The sequence below is a fragment of the Salvelinus namaycush genome, chromosome 19 (genome assembly GCF_016432855.1).
Source record: "Salvelinus namaycush isolate Seneca chromosome 19, SaNama_1.0, whole genome shotgun sequence".
In the NCBI taxonomy this organism is placed as follows: Eukaryota; Metazoa; Chordata; class Actinopteri; order Salmoniformes; family Salmonidae; genus Salvelinus; species Salvelinus namaycush.
The window spans coordinates 27,374,094-27,381,183 of NC_052325.1; positions in this window are offsets into that span (position 1 = coordinate 27,374,094).

Sequence of the window (7,090 nt, forward strand, 5' to 3'; positions counted from 1 at the left end):
TCTTGTTAACAAATTCCAGTGGGTCAGAAGTTTACATACACTAAGTTGACTGTGCCTTTAAACAGCTTGGAAAATTCCAGAAAATTATGTCATGGCTTCAGAAGCTTCTGATAGGCTAATTGACATCATTTGAGTCAATTGGAGGTGTACCTGTGGATGTATTTCAAGGCCTACCTTCAAACTCAGTGCCTCTTTGCTTGACATCATGGGAAAATCAAAAGAAATCAGCCAAGACCTCAGAAAAAAATTGTAGACCTCCACAAGTCTGGTTCATCCTTGGGAGAAATTTCCAAATGCCTGAAGGTACCACGTTCATCTGTTCAAACAATAGTACGCATGTATAAACACCATGGGACCACGCAGCCGTCATACCACTCAGGAAGAAGACACGTTCTGTCTCCTAGAGATGAACTTCCTTGGGGGGGCCCCTGTGAAGATGCTGGAGGAAACCTGTACAAAAGTATCTATATCCACAGTAAAACGAGTCCTATATTGACATAACCTGAAAGGCCGCATAGCAAAGAAGAAGCCACTGCTCCAAAACCGCCATAAAAAAAAGCCAGACTATGGTTTGCAACTGCACATGGGGACAAAGATTGTACTTTTTGGAGAAATGTCCTCTGGTCTGATGAAACAAAAATAGAACTGTTTGGCCATAATGACCATCGTTATGTTTGGGGGGAAAAGGGGGACACTTGCAAGCCGAAGAACACCATCCGAACCGTGAAGCACGGGGGTGGCAGCGTCATGTTGTGGGGGTGCTTTGCTGCAGGAGGGACGGGAGCACTTCACAAAATTGATGGCATCATGAGGACGGAAAATGATGTGGCTATTTTGAAGCAACATCTCAAAACATCAGTCAGGAAGTTAAAGCTTGGTCGCAAATGGGTCTTCCAAATGGACAATGACTCCAAGCATACTTCCAAAGTTGTGGCAAAATGGCTTAAGGACAACAAAGTCAAGGTATTGGAGTGGCCATCACAAAGCCCTGACCTCAATCCTATAGAAAAGTTGTGGGCAGAACTGAAAAAGCGTGTGCGAACAAGGAGGCCTACAAACCTGACTCAGTTACACCAGCTCTGTCAGGAGGAATGGGCCAAAATTCACCCAACTTATTGTGGGAAGCTTGTGGAAGGCTACCCGAAACGTTTGACCCAAGTTAAACAATTTAAAGGCAATGCTCCAAATACTAATTGAATGTATGTAAACCTCTGACCCACTGGGAATGTGATGATAGAAATAAAAGCTGAAATAATTCTCTCAACTATTATTCACATTCACATTTCACATTCTTTAAAAATGGAGTGGTGATCCTTACTGATCTAAGACAGGGAATTCTTACTAGGATTAAATGTCAGGAATTGTGAAAAACTTAGTTAAAATGTATTTGGCTAAGGTGTATGTAAACTTCCAACTTCAACTGTACATATATACAAATCCAGTCAAACAAAAGCAAAAAACAAGCAATCAATTAAAAAACAATCAGTCCGTCAGTCAGTCAGCCAGTCCACAATGTGTCTGTATCTTTATGTTTGGGGAGGGGTGGGGTCTGGGCTTGCAATTGTTGTATGGAGGTCGAGGTTGTGGCTGGTCGGTGCACTGTCCAAGGATTGTTTCAGGTGTTGTGGCTAAGACCGGGAGTCATGCTGGTACTCGGACCAGGGCTGCAAACCAGGTTCTGGTGCTGGGACTGAGGAAACACTTAACTGGGAACTAGCAACCATGAACTGGGGCTGGGGCAGGATCTGGGTCTGTAGAGGGGAGGAAGGACAACCTGAGGAGCCAGCAGACACACAAGGGAGCCCTAGACTCCCCTGTGGTCTGCTCTCTCTGGGTGAAGGTTAGACACAAAATGTGTGGGCAGAACTGAAAAAGCATGTGCGAGCAAGGAGGCCTGCAAACTTAGTTTTTCACAATAAACCTCCGACTTCAACTTTAATTATAACCCCCCACGTTGCTAGAGGAAGCAGTGTCGACCTTCTCTCACTTTTCATTCATTCCTTTGTAATTAACAAACTAACAATCTCCGGCATAGGAATCCATTCATGGAGACATGCTGCATGTTGTTCTCCTCTGTGTCAGAAAGATTCTACCTCAGAGTGTGGTAAATTACTGATATAGGCTGTGTGCGTGTGTATGTGTGTGTGCGCTTGTGCGTGCATGCTTGCGTGTGCGTTTGTGCATGCGCGCTACTGATGGCTCTGTCTCCGAGTGTGGTAAGTGACTGAATGACAGCGTCTCTGCACATTACAGTATAAATAACTTCACTGGTACATTCATTACCACCTCTGACTAGATTTCACCCCGTAATCTCACCGCACACACAGCTATCACACCGCACACACAGTTTATGACAACCACAGCTAATGTCAAACCTTGTCAAAGCATCGGCGTGATCAGCAGGAACCACTGACATCTTCCTGTGAAGAGAAGGTGATGATATTGAGAAAGGTAAATATCATTAGACCAGAGTCTGTTGTGGAAGTGACAAAATGCACTGAAATGACAAGTCGAGGTGGCAGGATGTGTAAAAGTTGTCACCTTCCTCCGGTAGACATGTTTGCAGTCATCTGTCATCGTCTCAGACATTTAGATGATTCAGAAAGAAAATAAAAAACACTTTTCCTAATTCCTATGGAATGTTCTGGAGATTAACACTCAGTATGGTCACACTTCCTGTGATCATCTGATTGGCTATCACAGCTCAAAGACTTTGTAAGAATTTAGCGCTTATAGAGAATGTACTTGACTTTAAGATCAGTGCAGCATCTTACAGGTGTTCTTGTAGAAACTTCTCAAGGGACTTGAATGACATGGCATATGTATAGAGATGTGTTGTGGAGGATAGAGTGTAGTATGGGTTATGTGAGGATGTGTTGTGTGTAGTATTAGGCCTAGGGGATGTTTGCGGGATTGTTTGATGAGTGGATTAAAGGCATGCACGGGAGAGGGACCTTAAGGCACTATGTACTGAAAAACCACGTTATGCATATTAAACCACTGAAGCTGGAGACTCATATCTCCCTCACTAGCTTTAAGATGGTGAGGAAAGCACTTTTAAAGAATAACCAGGCATCCTCTACTGACGGAATGAGATCAATATCTTTCCAGGATACCCGGGCCAGATCAATTAGAAAGGCCTGCTCGCTGAAGTGTTTTAGGGAATGTTTGACTGTGATGACGGGTGGTCATTTGACTGCGGACACATTACCGACGCAGGCAATGAGGCAGTGATTGCTGAGATCTTGGTTCAAGACAGCAGAGGTGTATTTAGAGGGCAGGTTGGTCAGGATGATATCTATGAGGGTGCCCGGGTTTACGGATTTGGGGATGTACCTGGTAGGTTCCATGAATATTTTCACCCGCAACCTGCATTCAGAATGACTGCCAGGGTTGGGAAGTCTATGCTATGACATTAACTTAAACATCTCAGCTAGAACAACCATTTCAGAAGCGGGTGCAATAAGTCCAAGTAACAGATTGGAATAGTTTAGAAAATGTATGTTATTTATATTTGAGTAGCATACGATTAATTAATCAACTGAACAAAAATATTACTGAGTTACAATTCATATAGGACAATCAGTCAATTGAAAATGTTCTGATGGACATTCCTGCAGTCAGCATTACAAGTGCACGCTCCCTCAAAACTTGGACATCTGTGGCATTGTGACAAAACTGCACCTTTTACAGTGGCCTTTTATTGTCCCCAGCACAAGGTGCACCTGTGTAATGATCATTCTGTTTAATCAGTTTCTTGATATGCCACACCTGTCAGGTTTATGGATTATCTTGGCAAATGAGAAATGCTCACTCAGGGATGTAAACAAATTTGTGCACAACATTTGAGATAAATAAGCTTTTTGTGCATATGGAACATTTCTGGGATATTTTATTTCAGCTCATGAAACTTGGGACTTTACATGTTGTGTTAATATGTATTATGTTCACTATACATGCAACAAATCTACTTGCAACAGAGCATGCTGGAAAATATGATAATGATGGGAGTGGTTTTGGTTGAACACTTAGGTTTATTTCCCTCTTGAATCAACACTAGAAATATTACATTGAACAGTCTAAACTAGTTAACACTGGCTACTTTGCTGTGTGCTATGAAAGAGATCTGCAGACTTCCATACATTTCAATAACCTTTTAGAATTTTAGAACTCTCTCTTTCTCTCTCACACACACACATTTTTCAGCGCTTCCTGGGACCCTGTCTCTCTCAACCCTGACTTTTTATCTCCCACATTCTTCAGTGCTGGGCCTGGGCCAAACAGGAAGCAGTAGAAGTCAAAGTTCATGTATGGTGTCCCACAATGTCCATCGGTCCACATCCCACGTCCCCAAACCCCCTCCAGGGAGTTTCAACCCCCTCCTGCACAACCCCCAGGAACACATGGTATCAACTAGCCCCAGCCTCAGCACACCAAGCATCAATACTAGATACACTTTGGGGCTAATACCAACAAGGATTGTGATCTGATAAAACATAGGAACCACACTTCACTCAATTAACTTTCTCTAGCCACACACCACAATGGCATCAAATAGCCTTCCCACACCAGAGGCATCAAATAGCCTGAGCTTGCCACACAAAAGGGGTGGCAGGTAGCCTAGGGGTTAGAGCGTTGGACTAGTAACCGAAAGGTTGCAAGATCGAATCCCTGAGCTGAAAAGGTAAAAATCTGTCGTTCTACCCCTGAACAAGGCAGTTAACCCACTGTTCCTAGGCTGTCATTGAAAATAAGAAATAGTTCTTAACTGACTTGCCTAGTTAAAAAAGATATGATGAAGACCTTATTCAAATGGTCTTCAAATAATTGTTACAACAAGATTTCTTATGATAATAATATCACTGACAATCTCTAGATAGTGCCAATATATTACTGAGATATTCATGGTAACTTGATGCCAGCTTCCTGTACATTACTGTAATAAACTAACAAAATTAAGCAGTTTAGCTGCTAGGCATTTGTATATTACAACATATCAATTAAAACAAGGTGTTTAATATCACTTGCAATTCTAGAGGCCTAGACAAAGGCTTCCAAACTGGCTGTGATTACAGGGCAAAAGAGATCAAAAGGACATGCCTTAATATTTAACCATTAAAGGTAATTTTATTATTTTTTTCTCAATTCTTACAGGTAAAATGTTCAATATGTTAAAATACAAACAATTGCAAACAAATCAAAATAGGCTAACCAAATAGTTATCCAGATCTGCCACCAATGCTTCTTATAGGACACATCACTGAACTCTATACTCCTCTGTAAACTGGTCATCTCTGTATACCCATCGCAAGACCAACTGGTTGATGCTTATTTATAAAACCTTCTTAGGCCTCACTCCTCCCTATCTAAGATATTTACTGCAACCCTCATCCTCCACACACAACATTCTGTTAAAGGTCCAAATCACACACACCCCTGGGTCGCTCCTCTTTTCAGTTCACTGCAGCTAGCGACAGGAACGAGCTGCAACACACACTCAAACTGGACAGTTTTATCTCAATCTCTTCATTCAAGCACTCAATCATGGACACTCTTACTGACAGTTGTGGCTGCTTTGTGTGATGTATTGTTGTCTCTAACTTCTTGCCATTTGTGCTGTTGTCTGTGCCCAATAATGTTTGTACCATGTTTTGTACTGCTACCATGTTGTGTTGCTACCATGTTGTTGCTATGTTGTGTTGCTACCATGCTGTGTTGTCATGTGTTGCTGCCTTGCTATGTTGTTGTCTAAGGTCTCTCTTTATGTAGGGTTGTGTTGTCTCTCTTGTCGTGATGTGTGTTTTGTCCTATATTTATATTGTATTTTTATTTTTTTTAATCCCAGGCCCCCGTCCCCGCAGGTGGCCTTTTGTCTTTTGGTAGGCCGTCTTTGTAAATAAGAATTTGTTCTTAACTGACTTGCCTAGTTAAAAAAATGTAATATATATATATATATATATATATATTGTTACGGCTTTCGTTGGTGGAGGAAGAGGAGGACCAAAATGCAGAGTGGTACCTATCCATAATATCATTTAAACGAGAGTGAATACAAAAGAACAAGAGAATAAATGAAAACCGAACCAGTCCCGTATGATACTAACACAGGAAATAGGAAACAAACACCCACCAAACACAATGAAAAACAGGCTACCTAAATATGGCTCCCAATCAGAGACAACGACTGACACCTGCCTCTGATTGAGAACCATACTAGGCCAAACACATAGAAATATACCATACAGAACAAAACATAAAAAAACAACATAGAATGCCCACCCCAACTCACGCCCTGACCAAACTAAAATAAAGACATAAAAAGGAACAAAGGTCAGAACGTGACATATATACAGTTAAAGTTGGAAGTTTACAGACACTTAGACTGGAGTCATTAAAACTCGTTTTTCAACCACTCTACAATTTTCTTGTTAACAAACTATAGTTTTGCAAGTCGGTTAGGATATCTACTTTGTGCATGACCCAAGTAATATTTACAACAATTGTTTACAGACAGATTATTTCACTTATAATTCACTGTATCACAACTCCAGTGGGTCAGAAGTTTACATACACTAAGTTGACTGTGCCTTTAAACAGCTTGGAAAATTCCAGAAAATGTCATGGCTTTAGAAGCTTCTGATAGGCTAATTGACATAATTTGAGTCAATTGGAGGTGTACCTATGGATGTATTTCAAGGCCCACCTTCAAACTCAGTGCCTCTTTGCTTGACATCATGGGAAAATCAAAAGAAATCAGCGAAGACCTCAGAAAAAAAATGTAGACCTCCACATGTCTGGTTCATCCTTGGGAGCAATTTCCAAACGCCTGAAGGTACCACAATCATCTGTACAAACAATAGTTAGCAGGTATAAACACCATGGGACCACACAGCCGTCATACCGCTCAGGAAGGAGACTCGTTCTGTCTCCTACAGATGAATGTACTTTGGTGAGAAAAGTGCAAATCAATCCCAGAACAACAGCAAAGGACCTTGTGAAGATGCTGGAGGAAACAGGTACAAAATTATCTATATCCACAGAAAAACGAGTCCTATATTGACATGACCTGAAAGGCAGCTCAGCAAGGAAG